The sequence below is a fragment of the Vicugna pacos genome, chromosome 15, assembly GCF_048564905.1.
Source record: "Vicugna pacos chromosome 15, VicPac4, whole genome shotgun sequence".
Lineage (NCBI taxonomy): Eukaryota > Metazoa > Chordata > Mammalia > Artiodactyla > Camelidae > Vicugna > Vicugna pacos.
In genome coordinates this window covers 910,975-930,507 of record NC_133001.1, presented here as the reverse complement: position 1 = coordinate 930,507, position 19,533 = coordinate 910,975, and the positions used below count along the sequence as shown (strand labels likewise).

Genomic DNA, 19,533 nt, shown 5'->3' with positions numbered 1-19,533 from the left:
AAAAAATTAAATAAAATATCTCATTAATAATTTTATATGTCAAAATAATATCACATGTATTGGGTTAAATCAAACATTCCAAAAATTCATTTCAGCCTCTTTCTCAGCATTTAAAAAGTGGCTGTTAGCAAAGTTAATGTTAAGTATGTGGCTTACATTACATTTCTATCGGACAGAACTGCTGCAGGGTACAGAAGATGGAATTCCAAATGAGAATACTTGCTGGTTTTCCCGGGACTGTGCATTTCTGGTGAAAATGCCAACAGCCTGAGGTACAGTTCTATGTAACTTAACGGAAGGGGCATGTCCCTAAAATCAAACTGTATATGCTAAAGTGTTTTAAAGTCGATCTATTTGCTTGCTTACTGATTGCCTAATGAGACAGATGAAGTCTGTACTGATATGGGGATTCATATTCTCTCTAGAGTAGTCAGAAAGGGAAGAAATAAATAACAAACAAACAAAAACAACAACAAAAACCCCAGAAAACCAGAAGGGCTTGTGGAGAGAGTTAAAATGGTGTGAAGTAAAGAGTAAGTGGACGGCTACTTTAAATTGGATACTCAGAGAAGAACTCTCTGAGGAGATGCCATTTAAAGTCATATCTGACTGGCACAGAGGGTCCAGACCTGCAAAGGTGGGGATGGGCAGAGTTGGGGGAGGGGGTTCAGGCCGAGGAAACAGCTAATTGGCCTCAGTGACACCACACTCTCTCAGTTTTTTGTTGGAATTCCCCGATTCTTCTCCCCTTTTGTGGCTGTCTCCTTCTCCACTCAAATGTGGGGTGAGCTTGGCCTGAGGAGACAGCAGATAAAGCATATAGATAGTATTAGGACCATGGCATACAGTGCGATATCCTGGGGAGAGAACACAGGAGGAGGGACCCAGCCTCCAGCCCTGGAGAGCTCCTACCTTTAGAGGCTGAGTGGAGAAGGAGACAGCCACAAAAGGGGGGATGAATCAGGAAATTCCAACAAAAAACTGAGAGAGCGTGGCGTCACTGAGGCCAAGAGCTGAGGCTGTCTCAAGAGGAGCAAGTAGTTGTGCAGAAAGTATATTCCTGAAAGGTCAGGTGACTTCTGAACGCTACCACTTGGAGGCCATCGGGCATTTTACAAAAGCAGTCTCTGCTGGGTCCTGGGGGTGGAATCCATCAAGAATAGGTTGAGGAGAGAATGGAGGCAATAAGTGGAGATGAAAAGTCTAGTCAGGCGGATAAACAGGAAGCGGGCGGTAGAGGCAGTGGCAGAGGAGATCTAGGGGCTTCGGGTGAAGGCAGCGGAAGAACTAGGATTATTGGAAGGGCAGCAGAGGCCGACTGAGAACGAAAAAACGCGCCTTGGCCATCTACCTCTAGGCAACGAGAGATCGCGGCCTCGCTCTCCGCTCGGATTTCCGGATCCCCAGCTTCGACTGAGGCAGCGGCTGACAAAGGGCTCGCGCCGGTGCCGCCGCCCTTCTCATCCGGGCATTCGGGTCCCTGCGGAGAGGGAGGGGCAAGGGCAGAGGGGGAGGGGGAGGAATAGGAGGGGGGCGCGCTTGGAGCCGAGGCCCTCTCTAGGGCTCCGGGCCTGTAGCCCAACGGACGGAGGCCGAGGAGGACCTGCAGAGGTGGCGGCGGCCGGGGTCAGGAGGATGGTGCAGAAAGAGAGCCAGTCGGCGCTGGAGGAGTGGGAGGGCGAGCTCAGCTCCAACCCTGCCGCCTCCGCGGGGGCATCGTTGGAGCCACCGGCAGCTCCGGCCCCCGGAGAAGACAGCCCATCCGGGGCCGGGGGAGCAGCGGGGGCCGGGGCGGCAGGAGGGGCTCGGAGGTTCCTATGTGGCGTGGTGGAAGGATTTTATGGAAGACCATGGGTAATGGAACAGAGAAAAGAACTCTTTAGAAGGCTCCAGAAATGGGAACTAAATACATATTTGTATGCTCCAAAAGATGACTACAAACATAGGATGTTTTGGCGAGAGATGTATTCAGTGGAAGAAGCTGAGCAACTTATGACTCTCATCTCTGCTGCACGGGAATATGAGATAGAGTTCATCTATGCTATCTCACCTGGATTGGATATTACCTTTTCTAACCCCAAGGAAGTATCTACCTTAAAACGCAAACTGGATCAGGTTTCTCAGTTTGGGTGCAGGTCATTTGCTTTCTTTTTGATGATATTGACCATAATATGTGTGCAGCTGACAAAGAGGTATTCAGTTCTTTTGCGCATGCCCAGGTCTCCATCACAAATGAAATTTATCAGTATCTAGGAGAGCCAGAAACGTTCCTCTTCTGTCCCACAGAATATTGTGGCACTTTCTGTTATCCAAATGTGTCTCAGTCTCCTTACTTAAGGACTGTGGGTGAAAAGCTGCTACCTGGAATTGAGGTGCTTTGGACAGGTCCCAAAGTTGTATCTAAAGAAATTCCAGTAGAGTCCATTGAAGAGGTTTCTAAGATTATTAAGAGAGCTCCGGTAATCTGGGATAACATTCATGCTAATGATTATGACCAGAAGAGACTATTTCTGGGCCCATACAAAGGAAGATCCACAGAACTCATCCCATGGTTAAAAGGAGTCCTGGCTAATCCAAATTGTGAATTTGAAGCCAACTATGTTGCTATCCATACCCTTGCCACTTGGTACAAATCAAACATGAATGGAGTGAGAAAAGATGTCGTAATGACTGACAGTGAAGACAGTACAGTATCCATCCAGATAAAGTTAGAAAATGAAGGCAGTGATGAAGATATTGAAACTGATGTACTCTATAGTCCACAGATGGCTCTAAAGTTAGCTTTAACAGAATGGCTGCAGGAGTTTGGCATACCTCATCAGTACAGCAGTAGGCAAGTTGCACACAGTGGCTCTAAAGCAAGTGTAGTTGATGGGACTCCTCTAGTTGCAGCACCTTCTTTAAATGCCACAACTGTAGTTACAGCAGTTTACCAGGAGCCCATTATGAGCCAAGGAGCAGCCTTGAGTGGTGAGCCTACAGCTCTGACCAAGGAAGAAGAAAAGAAACAGCCCAGATGAGGAATCCATGGACATGGTAGTAGAAAAACAGGAAGAAACAGACCACAAGAATGACAATCAAATACTGACTGAAATTGTCAAAGCTAAGATGGCAGAGGAATTGAAACCAATGGACACTGATAAAGAGAGCATAGCTGAATCAAAATCCCCAGAGATGTCTATGCAGGAAGATTGCATTAGTGATATTGCCCCTATGCAGACTGATGAACAGACAAACAAGGAGGAGTTTGTGCCTGGTCCAAATGAAAAGCCTTTGTACACTGCAGAACCGGTGACTTTGGAGGATTTACAATTACTTGCTGACCTATTCTACCTTCCTTATGAACGTGGACCCAAAGGAGCACAGATGTTAAGGGAGTTCCAGTGGCTTCGAGCGAATAGCAGTGTTGTTAGCGTCAATTGCAAAGGGAAAGACTCTGAAAAAATTGAAGAATGGCGGTCACGAGCAGCCAAGTTTGAAGAGATGTGTGGACTAGTGATGGGAATGTTCACTCGGCTCTCCAGTTGTGCCAACAGGACAATCCTTTATGACATGTACTCCTATGTTTGGGATATCAAGAGTATAATGTCTATGGTGAAGTCTTTTGTACAGTGGTTAGGGTGTCACAGTCATTCTTCAGCACAGTTCTTAATTGGAGACCAAGAAACCTGGGCCTTTAGAGGTGGTCTAGCAGGAGAGTTCCAGCGTTTGCTGCCAATTGATGGGGCAAATGACCTCTTTTTTCAACCACCCCCACTGACTCCTACCTCCAAAGTTTATACTATCAGACCATATTTTCCTAAAGATGAGGATTCCGTGTACAAGATTTGCAGAGAAATGTATGACGATGGAGTGGGTTTACCTTTTCAAAGTCAGCCTGACCTTATTGGAGACAAGTTAGTAGGAGGGTTGCTTTCCCTCAGCCTGGATTACTGTTTTGTCCTAGAAGATGAAGATGGCATATGTGGTTATGCCCTGGGCACTGTAGATGTGACTCCCTTCATTAGAAAATGTCAAATTTCCTGGATTCCCTTCATGCAGGAGAAGTATACCAAGCCAAATGGTGACAAAGAACTCTCTGAGGCTGAGAAAATAATGTTGAGTTTCCATGAAGAGCAGGAAGTGTTGCCAGAAACTTTCCTTGCCAACTTCCCTTCTCTGATAAAGATGGATATTCACAAAAAATTAACTGACCCAAGCATAGCCAAAAGCATGATGGCTTGTCTCCTTTCTTCACTGAAGGCTAATGGCTCCCGAGGGGCTTTCTGTGAAGTGAGACCGGATGATAAAAGAATTTTGGAATTTTACAGCAAGTTAGGCTGTTTTGAAATTGCAAAAATGGAAGGATTTCCAAAGGATGTGGTTATACTTGGTCGGAGCCTGTGACATTTGTTGGCACTATGAACTGTCGGAAAGTCTCTTAACTTCACCTGGTGTGTGGTGGTTGGGGTCTTCATACAGTTCAGCCTCTGGAGCGGCAACAAATCAGCTGATGGGGATTGGAAACAAAGAAGACTATATAAAACTCACCCATCGTACTTTGAGACTACTCACTGGCTGGAAGAAGATAGTATTGCTGCAAATCCTGTGTGAAAGAGATCTGGGCCTCCTTATTGGGTCTTGTGTTAGGTGCCAAGACCTCTTACATGGGCTTTAGGGAAGGGTTCTTCAATAAATATAGTCAGCACTGTTTTCTGCATCCAGTATGGTTGCATTTCTCACCTAAGAGTAATCAAAATCATTTGTCATCCTCCTTGGCTTATTGAATGAAATGTATCTCATTCTCAGGGTCATGGCAAAGATGAGAAAGATTTGGTTTCAGAGGCTTCAGGGTGGAGATTCCAAGTGGGATGGTTATGGCATAGTAAGCTGAATAAATGATTTCAATTTGGGCAGTTTTTCTGCTTTTGGTAAAGCCATGGCCAATCGTCTTTGTAGTGACCATTGGTTCAGGCATGTTGTGCTTTGTAGAGACAAATGTGCAGTTGTTTGTGGCAAAAGCCTAAAAGTGACAAACTTGTAAAAAATTTTTTGTATATAAACTAGCTGTAACCTGACTATCCTTTGTGTTTACTGTTTTTGTAATTTTCCTTTTGAAAATGAAAGGGTGTGGTTCAGGATGGCACTTTGAATAACGTTAAATCAGTGGAAGGTGGATTTTCTTTACTTTTGTCTTCGTTTTTTTAAGAAGTTTTATTACTTTTGAAGTGCCTCCCACCTAGGGCTAGGCCATGACCACTTTGGGTACGAGAGCCTAACTTCCATAGGACTCAATCTGTTGGAAAGTACAGTCACTTCTGGAAATTAACCTCAATGCAGGTCAGCATGTGAAATGTTAGTTTAGACATCTGGCAAGTAGGGTTCGGGGACTGATTGATCTCATTTGCCCTCAGGTCAGATGTCCTTTAATTTCAAGACCTGTTACTACTGGTTTTATTAAATCAGTCTTTAGTTCTTGCATGTTTGTATCTAATTTTTTAAAAGAATGAGCACACTTTAACCAATGACTTATGGTTAACTTTTTTTCTTTAACCACAGTTACCGAAAGCTTTGTTTATTTTAATTTAGATTTGGTGTTTTTAAGGGTTCTGAGCTTGAGACTAGAAGGTAATCTCTGCAGGATTCATTTTTTTAATCATGGCTGGCTGACTTCTCCAGATTCCTAACAGTATATTGTTATCTTGCTTCCCTGCAGTTTTGTATCAGCTGTTTTAACTTTGAGCTGAGAGGGGAGCATCAAGGAAAAAGAAACTTGAAAGATTTTCCTTCCTAGATTTCCATCCGTATGGGTTTTGAAGAGAGAATCTTTTAAAGCAGTACCCAGTGCTACCAGGTGACTTTGAACCAAGGCCTGTGAATGTGCATTGAATGGGTGAGGTGAAGGAAGACCTCTTTATATTCAGTTTAGAAATCTTTAACTGATAGCAGGATATGTATGGTATGCTGGACAACTGGAACCTAGCTGGCATTTTCAAGGACTTAGGTGAAGGGAAGATCTTTGCAAGATACTATTTAAAATGGCTTAATGTCATTTGATTTTCTCTAAGTACATTTTGTACATGAGTGGACAATTTCTAGCATTTTATCTGGAGAATTTCATGGTCAACCCCTTATGGAATCAGGATTTTTAGCAAGTTTGCTTGTGGCTTTATCTTGGCTTTTAATTATCAGTTTGGCTGGTCTTCTGGTCACAGAGCTAACTATGAAACAGATTTCCAGGCCTCTAGGATCGTAAAGTGCTATGCTGTCTTCTCTATGGTTATGAATATTTATTAAGATTGGGATGACATTTCATTGATTGTTTATTAGATCAAAGCTCAGTTCCTGTAGAAAACGAACTGTAAAACTATCTGAAGACCATTGCAAGAGGCAAAATAAAACTTGAAGTAAAAAAAAAAAAAAGAAAAGTCTAGTCAGCCCTTTTAAGCAGTTTTTCTGTGATGGGAGAGAGCCATGCTGGTCTGAGGAACAGTAGAGATGGCTGGATGCAGGTAACACTGGGCGTGCCACTGCTGACAGAAGGAAGGAGCAAAAGTGGATGGACTAGGTCACATGGCAGAGGGCATCTTCTGCTATGATGGAGTGGAGGGAGACTACGGAGGATATTGAGCAGAGGGGCATAGTGATCAGATATGGGTAGAAAGGGGAGAAGGAGGAAACACGGTAGGGGGTTTGGATTATAAGAGGCAGGGGTCTTCCATGTACATTCCCCCCATCATTGGGTTTGACAGATCTCATGGAGCGTTCTCAAGGAAAGTTGTAAGGAGAGTTAGCGGCCCAAACATCCTTAGTAGATACAAGCCAATTCATCAAAAACCAGTTTACTTGAAGTCAATTCACCAAAATTCCATTGGCCAAATGGAATTCACCTAATTTGCCAAATTTTTCAGTTAATCAAAAAGTGTAAATGGAATCCAAGGAAAGCTAATCCACTGACAGTCAAACTGCTAAAATTAGACTACGGAATGGCCAGCTCACCAAATTATCAATTCAACAACAACTCTACATTATAAAGTTTACAGCACATGTGGAAAAATGGACAAAGCATGCGGATAGGCAGTTCATAGAAGGAAAAGACCTACTGGCCACAGAGCATGCCAGGAGATGTCCAACCTCACTGATAATCAAAGCAATGCAAATTTTGAAAAACACTGAGATTCTATTTTACATACATCAGGATGACTAATGCTGTACAGGAAGATAATACCAAATATTAGCAAGTGACACAAGTTGGAATCTTCAATAGCAAACTCCCAGGTTAAGCTTAGCAAGCAAGACATTTACTGGGAAGGACCTGTGGAGGAGGGCGGGGAGGAGACAGGAGATATCAGCTGCGTCGCTGTCACAAAGAAAGACTCAGCCGGCCCCACGGGGAGCACTGAGGCTGGGGTCACCCCTCATTGCTGACCCAGCAGAGGTAAAGGAATGAGTCATTTCTATGCCCTCAATTGGATGACCGCTCAGGGGTGGTTTTTTCCAGCTGAGAACATTCCTGAAGAGGCTGAAGGCCAAGGACTGTCTTCCAGCACTATTCCCAGTAGCTGGAGGACCCCGTTCCTCATCCCTGAGGTGGGGTCTGAGAGTTAGGCAAGTGTAGCACTGGTTGTTTTCTTTATTTTTAGATATTAAAATTTGGTTCATCGTGGATTTTTTTATATTAACTTAGCTCGTTAAAAATATTGCATCACAATTTTATGTTGAATAGTGCTGCTGTGTACATTGGGGTGCGGGTATCTTTTTGAATCAGAGTTTTTGTCTTTTCCAGATATATGCCCAGGAGTAGGGTTGCTGGATCATATTTTAGCTCTATTTCTAGTCTTTTAAGGAACCTCCTTACTGTTTCCCATAGTGGCTGCACTAATTTGTATTCCCACCAACAGTGTAGGGGGGTTTCATTTTTGCCACACCTTCTCCAGCATTTATTATTTGTAGACTTTTTGATAATAGCCATTCTGACCAGTTTGAGGTGATATTTCCTTATGGTTTTGATTTGCGTTTCTCCATAATTAGTGACGTTGAGTAACATTCCATGTGCCTCTTGGCCATCTGTATGTCTTCTTTGGAGAAACTACATTAGCGAAGACATGGAAACAACTCAAATGCCTATATGTAGAGAGAGAGAGAGAATATTACTCAGCCGTAGAAAAAATTTGCCATTTGTAGCAACATGGATGGACCTAGAGGAGATTATACTTAGTGGAGTAAGTCAGACAGAAAAAAAAAAAAAGAAAGAAAGAGAAGGACAGATATTATATGGTATCACTTACATGTGGAATCTAAAAAATAATACAAATGAATCTGTAAACAAAACAAACATATTCACAGACATAGAAAAACAAACTTATGGTTACCAAAGGGGAAAAGGATGAGGAGAGATAAATTAGGAGTTTAGGGTTGACATGTACAAACTACTATTCATGAAACAGATAAGCAACAAAGATTTACTGTATAACATAGTAACACAGGGAACTGTATTTAATATCTTGTAATAATCTATAATGGAAAATAACTTGGAAAATATGTATAATTATAATAATTATATATAGTTATAAATATAGTAATTGTATATATAATTATATATAATTTTAATTATGTATATATTTTATACATATATAACTGAATCACTTTGCTGCACACCTAAAATAAACACAATATTGTAAATTAACTATATTTCAATAAAAATATTATGTTATTACTGAGTTTGTTGGCACTCCCTTAAATTTTGCCTCCATCTCCCTGCCCTGCCTCCAATGGTTGTTTAAACCGGTTAGTCATTCAGGGAAACAAGCTAGCAGTACTTAGTGACGTTACATGTCCATATGCTCTGTGATACAGTGATCAGCCTCCTGCGTGTGCACTCCACAAAACTCATCTCATTCCTCAGTAAGGGCACGTGTGTAAGGACGTGCATCAGGAAATTGTTTATGATAGTGGATAGCTGGAGACAACCTATACCTAGGGTATGAGGAGTAAAATGGCCCAGGGAGGAGGGTGTAGCTCAGTGGTAGAATGCAAACTAAGCATGCACGAGGTCCTGGGTTCAATCCCCAGTACCTCCATTAAAAAATAAATAAATAAATAAACCTAATTACCTCCCCCTCAAAAAAAAAACCCCAAAAATAAAATAAAATGGGCTGAATGCATCCTATGGAATACAAAGCAACTGTTGGAGGCAATGAACTGAGTATACAAAGATCAACATGGACAGATCTTTAAAACAGAGTAAGAAATAGAAGGATATTTACAGCACCATTCTATGTGTGAAAACTAAAAGCAAACATACAAAACACTAGTTAGGATCCACGTGTTTAAATAAATTTTGTTTGTTTGTTTGTTTTTTAAATGGAGGTACAGGGGATTGAACCCAGGAACTGGTGATGCTAAGTGTGTGCTCTACCACTGAGCTATTACCCTCCCCTCTCCACACATTTTAAGGACATAGAACAAACACATTACAGCAAGTCCTCACGGAGGCAGGGAATGAGAGTGGAGATTGGAGATGAAGGGGGAATATATAAAACACAATAAAACCTGAGAAGGACCTTGTATGGGTCAATGATGACAATATTCTATGAAGGAGAATGATTAACTCACTCTACTATGCTGTAAGGGCCAAAATTTAAAAATATATAATTAATTTTTAAATTTTACTGGCAAATTATGCTATGTGAAATGGTTTCAAATGCCTTTAAGGATTGTCAGCTTGTAGTTAGAGCTGCTGTGCGGACTTGGTTTTCAGTGTGCCACAGCTTGTTCACCCCGACTGTTTTGCAACAGATTTGTCAATCCAACTCAAAATGAATTTCAATTTTGCGTGTGACTCACATTTCAGACACTAATCCCTTCTCAAGTGCTTGATATCGAGGCAAAATATTTATCTGAACTAGCTGGTTTACAAATTTGTGCATTAAGAGACGTACAAAAGGCAATGAACTGAAAGACAAGGTATCAGAATAGAGAAACCTGTTCTACCATTCATGAAACTCTTGTCATCCAAAATACATGAAATCTAATTTGAAATACCAATGAAATTCTCATTCCCCATAGTCATTGACCCAAAATGGAGAAAAATCTGGAATACACTGAATTTTGGTCACAGATGTACAGTGAGACTAAACCAAGTTTAAAAAGTAAACCAAGGTAAAACTTCAAATCCATCAACTGATATTTCATGAAAATCTTTTAAACCTGTTAACAATAATTCCATCCAAAAAATTCATGTACACATCATGAACAAGTAAAAGAAATAGGTACATTGATAAACAAGGCAAGTTTATTTGAAAATCTGGCTCATCATGTGGAGATTTGCTCTTCAGTGAACTGACCTGGAACACAAGGGACTAATGAATCATTTCCTCTTCCCTCTTCAAGTCTGCTTTTGACATTCATCAGAACTGTGGGTGCCAGGATTGAAATGCTGGGGGGCGGGATCGGGGGAGGGGCTGTGAGATTGGCCCCAGATCATTGGAGGAAGCAAACATTTGGGCTCATTGAATTCATTCTTTGACAAGCACCTAGCTATCTAGGGCCAGTTTCTTGTCCTTTATTATTCTGAGTCCCCTCAGAGGGCACCACTGGGAGTGGCTGCAGAGGCTGGGCTGCAGGCTTGTCCTCACTGGGTGGTGGCGGCAGCTGCTGATGACTTGATGGCTTCAGCATTCTTATTTATTCATATGGTTTGCCGTATTTTTTCATTCACAGTACTCATTCCCTTAATTCTCATTTTAATTTACCTGTCCTCTTTGACATGTTCTATTCCTGTTTTCTTCTTAAAAATGTAAGTTATTCATATTTGTTCTGCACTCTCTAACTGCATATTTTCTTAACTGCATTCAGCACTCCCCACATTCAACTCTCATCTATATAATCTCAGTACCTTCAGTCACTCTCTTTCTCCTAATCATAATTCTTCTATTTCAATAACCTGTGGGCTCAACAAAATTGGTAAATTCAGTTTTTTAAAGGATCACTCAGTCAACTCTTTCCTTCCCATTTCTGTGCGTATTAATGTATGCTGCAGACTCCTTTTATCTCACAAACACAATTTCAAAACAGAATTTCTATTTCTCATTTTCCTAGGTTTAAACTATGATGTTTTAACTTTCCCATTTGAAATCTTTACTGGTAAAGTTACTCCAATAGAAATATACATACCTGTCATTCTGACATTTAAAATGAACCCTCTAAGACATGACTCATCACTCAGGCAAAAACGGTTTCATTCTTCACGGGAGTGTTATACTAGATTGCTCTTAGGACACTTCGAACCATAAAAATATTTTAATTATCTTCACTAATTAATTTAATAAAACTTGGGGTTGTTTAGTACATACTTGGCTTCATGACATGTGTGGGAATGCATAAAGATAAATTAATCTGTCAGGCCATTGTGCTTGTATATGTGTGTGTTCTTACAATGTCAAATGACTCTGACTACTCTGGGGGAAAATTTACTCAATGGAAGCTACCAAGGAAGTGCAAAAAGGTAAAAATGCTATGGAACAAAGACCTTTGATTTAATAAAGTCTGGCCCATCATGTTGGTGACTATGATTATAAGCTATACAAGACGTGAATTAAGATAGTCATTCAGGACATGTGCGTTGTGTTTAGTGCTCCTGATCTTAGGAAGAATTCCCTTACCCAGCTAGTACATGCACAAATTCACTGCCTGAGTAGGTCCTATTGTGGTTTCAACTACCTTAACTCCCCTATGTTGACATTTGGTGAAATGTTATATATAACATGGTGGTTTAGACTTCATGATCTGAAATCATGCAGCATGGATTCAAGCTCTGACTTTCCCAGTTTTTTAACTTACTTTAAGTAAAATAAATTTAAAAAACTTTTTTCCACCATAGAAATGGTAGAAAATATTTTTATCCTAAGAGTTGCTTGAAAATTCATGTGTCCTGGAGTAGAATAAGTGCTCAATCAATGTTATCAGTTGTTAGTACTTCATTATCGTATCTCATGCTTTTATCTCTCAAAGAGATATTGACTTTGTGTTATTAACTTTTATATTTAGTCTTATATTTAGCCCACAGATTCCTTTAAGGCAGCATTTTAGTTTTCAATTGCTGCTGTAGCAAATCACCACAAACTTCTTGGCTTAAAACAACTTTGCTTTGTCATTTGTTAAACAATATAAATTATGAAGTTAGTATAACAGTTCTGAGAGTCAAAAGTTCAAACTGGCTCTTACCACACTAAAGGCACCGTGTTGGCAAGGCTGCATTGCTTCTGGAGGCTGAAGGGGAGAATCTGCCTTTTCCAGATTCTAGAGGCCACCTGCATTCTTAGCTCGTGGTCCCTTCCTCTTTTCTCTGAGCCAGCAGAGTAATATTTTCAAATTTCTCTTTCTGACTTTGACCTCTTTCTGCCATTTAGAAGGATCGTTGTGGTTACATTGGACCAACTAGATAACCCAGGATAATCCTATCTCAAAATCCCTAATTTAATCACACCTGCAAAGTCCTTTTTATTATGTAAAATATTCAGGTTTCAGGGATTGGGAATCGGACAGCTTCAGGGGCCACTTATTCTTTCTACCACATGCAGGGTCTATCCATTTTGTTTTATTTTTAGTTTCGACAGTGTTGAGTGCATATCTTCTGCCTCTGAAGGTTATAATAAATGTTGAGCAGATGAATCAATAATGGAAGAATGAATAATGAATAATAGAAAAATCTTTAAAATACCTGGATTTCCTACTCTACTGCTGATAACTACTTGACTATTCAAACCAGAATTTCCTGCACTCCACTAACTCATGGAAGATGTAGGCTTTTCTAATATAAAAAGGCTTACCTACCTATTATAGATCAGCTTTGGACAAAGCTCCAACAAGAGGTGTGCTTTCAAGACAAACTTCCATCATCTTGTTAACTTGACTCTTGTACTGTAATTACAATAGTTAGAATGTTTTGGATGAGTGACGTGTCAGGTGTGATTCTTTGAGGTGAATGCTGAAGTTTTCATCATGAGTTGTGGTGCTGCTTAGAACAGTTAAGTTGTAATTTTAACTTGAACATTATTTTTTACTTTGCAGAATGTCAAAAGTTTTTCTGTATCAGCTAAAGAGAGGCACTTATCTCTAAGTTCATGAAGGCTTAATGGAATATGTTTGATAAACTTATCATCATAGATGCCAGTTATTTATATAGATTGCACTGCTCATTATACATCAAAATCCTGCTTTAAGCTACCATGAAAGAGCCTTGTATTTGAATGTTTTTATTTACTAACTGCTCAGAACTGTTACTCAATGTTCAGTTTCTAAGATTTCATGAAGCTCGGTATGAATTTTTGCTCATCCGTTTAAACTTTAATCATGGCAAAGCAGTACATAGATAATGATTTATTGCTTTCAAAATTGAACCATGAAATGACATGAAAAATGTTCATATCTCGATTGAAATATTAGCACTTACAAAGTTATTATATTTAATCCCCTTCATGTCAGTAGCACCAATAGAGTTTTCAGTGCTATGTTTCTGTGTTTTTTTGCTCTCATACTGAAGGTTGCTGTCTCAATAAGTTTCTACTGCTGCAGGCAGAAAACTCTCCAGATGACATACTTGTCATCTATGTTCCCTTTATAAATAAGTTTCAGATTTTAAAATTTTATAATCAGCTACATTTATTTGTTTAAAAGAACACTCCCTATATCATGGTATTGACTTTAATTTTCTCTAACAGAATTGAACAGAGTAAGAAATATCCTCTGTGGAAGGTTTACCAAATTCAAACCTGCCTATAGGATGCTTTATTTGGAATGTACATATTTTTGGAAAACTACAAACTTATAATCATATACATACAAACACTGATAGAGGTATTTATCCCAGCAGATTTTGTTATGTTTCTTTATTTAATGCCTACTGAGAAGAGGAATGGAAGTGTCAAGAATAATGTTAAGCAGACCCAGGGCTAATTTTCACTTAAATTCTGAAAACAAAAGAAAAAAAATCTTAGAAAAATTGTGGAAAATACCCCAAGATGAGACATTCTGGAGATTGACATTAATATGGGGTAGGAAAAAAAAAAACCTGAAAATCTATAAAAAAATATTTTATTCAGTCTAGAAGGAATTTGATAGAGTAACCAAACACCACAGCTTTCCCCTCAAAGTCCCAGTTTATACCTGTTACCTTGTATAATTATTAATAGCCCCACCTGATACTCTCAAACATTTCCCAGGTTGGGTGATAAATTATATGATCACATAAAACTTAAAGGCCTAATACTTTAGATCCTAAATGACCTTTCACTGTTGAGAAGAAAATGCTCCCTAAACTGCAAAGATTGCTGGAATTTGAGCAACTTTTGCTATTCTATTAGAAAAAAGTCATGAAGTTTGAAGACCAATCTTTGAGAACTGATCTATTTGATGTGTATATTGCTTGGTCTAGTCTGTGACAGTTTCATTAAATTGGTGTAATTTTCTTTGGCAGAAAAATGATTGTATCAAATTTCAGAGCTAAATCTCTTGAGAACCCTAAGCTAACAACTGCACTACGAGAAGCTTATCAACTATTTAAATTTTACGTTAAGGATTTGTTGCACTTAATGGAATTTTTCCTTAAAGATTTCAAAATTCTAGAGGAGAGTGAAATAAGAGACATTTGCTTATAAATTACTATTCTGAGGAAACAATATAAACCCCAACATTAACAAGATGACATACTTGAATTTGCTTCCATTAATGTTTTTGGCTTTCTATATTTTATTTAGTAATGTGTAGAAGTTTTTAATGAAATGACCTAGCTGAATTAGTGTCAATGGCAATCAAATTAAAACACAAGAATCCACTGGTTTTGTTTTATCTGCATTATCTTTTAATAGTGCTGTGGACTTTAAGGGAAAATAGTTGTATAAAACATGAATTTTGCCCCTCTGGAAATCATTGTGGCATGAGGACTAACAATCCCCATCATCATAATTAGTAATAGTACCTGTCAAATGAAGTCCTGATAGGAAACAGAAATGGTACTCAAACTGGGTATTTTGAGGAGTGTTTAATAAAGAAGCTCTTCTCAAAAGCTGTACAGGGGAGTACAGTCAGATGTAGGAAAACCACAAGGAATAACACAAATTTTGGAGACTAGTAACAGAAGGACTGTTATGACCCATAAACCCCTGAGGGAATAACCAATCCTCACTTTTCCTTCTTTTCCCAACTTACTTCTGGTGCTTCCTGTTGGTCAAAGTCAACAGGGTTTCAGAAGTTAAGGGAGACCGTTGATATAGTCCCTACAGACTCCAGCCTCCCAGGGCAGAGAACAGAGTGGGAAAGGATGCAGAGTAGCTCTGTAGGAGAAAATATAAGACATCCAGCAAAACTGTCACCATCCTCATAAGGACTAACTTCTTTGAACATGTATATGCCAAGGACTGATTATACATTATCTAACTTAACCTGTACAACAATGACATAAAATTGTATATATCCCCCTCATTTTATAGATGAAACTCAAACAAGTTAAGTAAATCCCTCAGGGTTGTTAAATCTACTAAGTGAAAGAATATTCCTGAAAACTAAATCTGTTTAAAGACCCTAAGCATGTTCCTTTCTTTGAAGGTTCTAGCCAGCTGATGCAGGCTGGCACGATTGGTGCGACTCTCTTGAACTCCCTTTAACATGTGGGTTGGAAAATTTTAACATGGTGGTTTGTGATGGCTGTTTTCAGTTGGGCAGTAGTTCACAGCGGTGCAGCTGACTTTTAACTATTGATGCTTGGGTAGGGGCTTTTAATCCTCAGAAAATGTACCATTTTGTTATCCAAGGCTAACTGTAGCTTTAGGGGCTTTGTCATCAGAAGAGTTTTTCAACCTTGGCACTATTGACCTTTAGGGTTTGATAACTCATTTTTGGGTGTACAGGGGACTTTCCTGTACATTGTAGGATCCCACTAGACACCAGTCGTACGTCTTTTCCAGCTGTGATAATAACAGTTGTCTTCAGATACTGAGAAGTGTCCCTTGGGAGCCAAAACTGCCCTCAGTTGAGGACTACTGATCTATGGTTGATGGCTACTTCTTATAAACTCTGGAGTGTATGTACTTGGAGGTCCATGGAAGTTAAGGATAGAATTTAGGTGTGGTTTTGTTGGAATTTATTCTACTTGGTGTCCTTTGATCTTCTTAGATCTGTGGTTTGGTGTCTGACATTAATTTGGGGAAATTCTTGGTCATTTTTGCTTCAAAAATTTCTTCTGTTTCATTTTCTTTCTTCTCCTTCTAGCATTCTCATTAAACCTATGTTTCAACTTTTTAGCTATCTCACAGTTGTTGGGTATTTTGGTCCATTTTTTCAGACTTTTTTTTTTTTAAGTTCCTATCAATATATCCTCCTTAGCGCAGGAAAGAATTCAAGAGCAAGCCACAGTTGAGTAAAGGTGTATTTATTTAGAGAGATACATACTGCATAGAATGTAGGCTATTTAAGAAGGCAAGAGAAAGGCCATCAGGTGTGGGGGTTGGGTGCTCAGATGAAAGTAAAAGAGTTACACACTCCAAGGAGGAGGGAGCTGAGTTGTCAGTTTTTGTGGGCTCAGTAGCTTCATATGCGAACAAGTGAGAGGACCATTTTAGCTACCCTGGGGAAGGGGCTGGGAGTCCCAGGTATTTAGCCACGGCCCACTCTTTGACCTCCTATGGTTAGCCTTGGGACTGTCATGGCACCTATGGGCATGTTATTTATCATGCTCATATGTAACAATGAGCATATAATGAAGCTCAAGGTCTACAAGAAGTCAAATCTCCCACCATCTTGAGCCTCAAGTCCTACTGGGGGTTGAATCTTTCACCATCCTAGTGTTAATTGCTGTGTTATTCCTTGAATGTCTATGCCTTGTCCGATTCCTGTGTCAAAGTTATCAATGGCAGATAAAGTCTATATCTGGAGTAGATGTTGAGTTGAAGCAAAAAATACCTCCCAGTCAGAATGATAAAATCCAGGGAAGTAAAGGAAAACTACATTTATTAGATGCATTTGGTATTGAATAAGAACTTCTAAAACTGAAGAAATCATCACACCCACTCCGGTGAGAGACCTCAGGGACAGTGACTGAAAGAACCCTGCTCTATCGAGATGCTAAAACACCCTCTGAAGCACTGACTTAGAGGGACTTAAAGCCTGCACTCTGACTTTTCTCCACCTCCAATGCTTTCCCAGAAGCCCACGTGGTTTAGTCTCCCATGTTGCCTACTGTAAATGATGCTTAAATGGGACCTTTCCAGTGAGGCTTAGCCTCACCACCCTATTTAAAACTATCATCTGTAGCCCCTACCTCCAAACTTACTATTTTCTTTACCCTGTATATATATATTTTTTTTCCAATAGCAAAAATTTTAAATAACTTATTTAATGTATTATTGGTTGTTTATGTCATATTCTCTAGAATATGATTCACAAGAGTACAGATATTTGATGTTTTATTAACTAATGTATCCTAAGAATTTAGAAAAGTGCCTGTGACTCAGGAGTCGCTCAATAGATATTTGTTAAATGCAGTATTTATGACACTTGGAAATAAACTAATATAACTTCTGGGATTCTTCAGGAATCACACAGCTCCAGAGAAGGAATTTCCAGTTCCTACTAGGCTTCAAAAACCTTTCAATAAAAAAATTAAGAGATTAAGAGAGTTTGAAGAATGGTTTTAGGATTTAAATTAAGACTTGAGAACTTTAATCATGAATTCACTAGGAAAGGAGGATTTCATTTCAAACTTTAATTCATTGCATTTTTGATATCATTGCGAGGAGGTTTAATCTTTGAATTTCTCTCTAAAAGGTAATAGAAAACTTGTATTAAATTATAGCATATCTCTATATTTTGGCATAGTTTTTTGTTGTTGAAATATACTTGTACATCTTTTACTGAAGTATCTTGATGTTATTTGAGTTATTTGAGTTCATTGCAGTTGATATAGATTGATGAATAGTATGGCTGGACTTAATTTGGCATAAAAATAGAACAAGAGTGAATTTCTAACTGACACTATAGACTGATCTTGGTGTTAGTTTAATGAGTACACTGTTTTGATTCATTTCAGAACATCTGGGTGGCAAACCTAAACTGAATACTGATGGTCTCAGGAAGAGACACAAAGCAGCATTTGCAGATGTTTGGAGGAGACGCCCGAAAGGCAGATGCAGAGAAACTGCTAATCACTTGGGTCAGGGAAATGTCACAAAGTTCATTAACTGTGAGCTGCCTTGCAAAAAGTCCAATATGTCAAGGGAGAAAAAAAAAAAAAAAACTAGGAAAGGGTAACGGAATCCTTCCTCCCATGCCTGATGCTTTCTTCCTCTAAAAGGAGCCCCCTTAGGTCTCTTCACTTTTACTCAGCCCTCCCTAGGGATGTACAGTAAATTGCCCTATTGATAAATTTGAGAAAAATAACAATATACCTAGCCCACCTACCGGCAGAAAGAGAGCGTAGTGCTTGTCTGTTCCCTCTCAGCAGAGGACTGCCCGGGTCCCGCATGACAATGACTGGTTGGGTAATTTTGCCTCATTTGGGGTTTTAGGTGGGACATCCATTTTGTGCTAAATTAAGCTCCACCCTCCCCATCAGTCTTCATTAATAGCAAAGATAATATATTAGCCTCTACCTTGACCCACTGCTATTCAGACCTAGATGGAGAAGAGACTTGCTATTTATTGCCCTTCTTTTAATGAGCCTGAAAAGCATTTTCTTGTTGATCACCTGCTTGGGTGAAGACTTTCTCACTTTGAGATTTACAGTGGTGAGGAGATGTTTCCATCTTTTGGTTTGTCCTCTATCATTTTATCCTAGAGCTTCTTGGATCTTACTTCTTTTGCCTTTTTAACTCAATTACTCCAAGCATGGCCAGTTTGATGGGCCCTCTCCCTGTGAGGGCCAGTAAGAAGGTATGAGACAGGCTGCTTCAGTCCTATCAGGATTTCTTCAGGGGCACCGGAAATATAAGTGAAAGCTTTTTACTTAATGGTTGTACAAATATATGAGATTACAACTCAAGAGAGAAAAACTTTAAAACTTTGCCTTCTGAAGTAATTTCAATATCCTCCTTTGTTTAAGTCTTTCTTCCTGAAATTCCTCACAATCCTTTCAAGAAAGGTCCCTTTTCTATGCATTAAAAGGAATATCAGTTTCTGAAACCATTTTCTTGCTCTTCTGAAATGCCTGATTTCTGTGTCCATTGTTCTGCAGTATTATTCGTTCCTTGTTTTTATGTAATGCGGTTCATGAGGGGTTTGTACCTCTCTGCTAGAGTCCATTTGAAAATATGTGGGGATAGTCTGGTTGTCAAAACCACTAGGCAACAGTGCTGCTATTTTTGGTGGATTGGAAGATGCTAATTAGAATACAATAAGGACAATCCTATCCAAATGTCAAAAGCAACCCATGAATTAAAAATGAGAAGGTTGTTTCAAGTTTTGAATATTGTGAACAGTGCTGTGCAGATCACTGCTGCACATGCCTCTTCCCGCCTAGGTGCACAGCAGTGAAATAGCGGGGATATACAGGTAAGGCTCTGT

The 19,533-nt window shown here is 39.5% G+C and overlaps 1 pseudogene; it reads left to right on the top strand.

The window, feature by feature from the left end:
- The first annotated feature begins 1,531 nt into the window (after window positions 1-1,531).
- On the top strand, window positions 1,532-4,887 carry LOC140685606 (protein O-GlcNAcase pseudogene; annotated as a pseudogene).
- The last annotated feature ends 14,646 nt before the right edge of the window (window positions 4,888-19,533 follow it).